Source organism: Penaeus monodon, chromosome 30, assembly GCF_015228065.2.
Source record: "Penaeus monodon isolate SGIC_2016 chromosome 30, NSTDA_Pmon_1, whole genome shotgun sequence".
Taxonomy (NCBI): domain Eukaryota; kingdom Metazoa; phylum Arthropoda; class Malacostraca; order Decapoda; family Penaeidae; genus Penaeus; species Penaeus monodon.
This window is the reverse complement of record NC_051415.1, coordinates 3,431,738-3,432,024: the sequence shown is the minus strand read 5'-3', so window position 1 is coordinate 3,432,024 and position 287 is coordinate 3,431,738. Positions and strand designations below refer to the sequence as shown.

The window sequence follows — 287 nt, the reverse complement described above, 5'->3', positions numbered from 1 at the left end:
TTTTTATTTTATTTTATCCCCTATTTTCTATATTTTTCATTTATTTTTCATTAAATTTTTTCTTTAATTTATATCTTATTTTCTTTATTTTCTTTTATTTTTTTTTTCTTTTCTTTTTTTTATTCTTTTTTTTTTTTTTTTTTTTGTTTTTTTCTATTTTTCTTCTCTTTTTTTTCCTTTTTTTTTTTATTTCTGTCTTCTTTATTTTTTTTTTTCTTTATTTTCTTTTTCTTTTTTCTCTTAATTTTTCTTTTTTATTATTTTTTCTATATTTTTTTTTTTTTTAT

General features: G+C 11.1%; 1 protein-coding gene across 1 annotated transcript in view; it reads left to right on the top strand.

Annotated features, from left to right (window-relative positions):
• The window catches only part of LOC119592459 (serine/arginine repetitive matrix protein 2-like), a gene marked incomplete in the record, with an annotated part of 34,461 nt that overhangs the window by 19,207 nt on the left and 14,967 nt on the right, over positions 1-287 (top strand).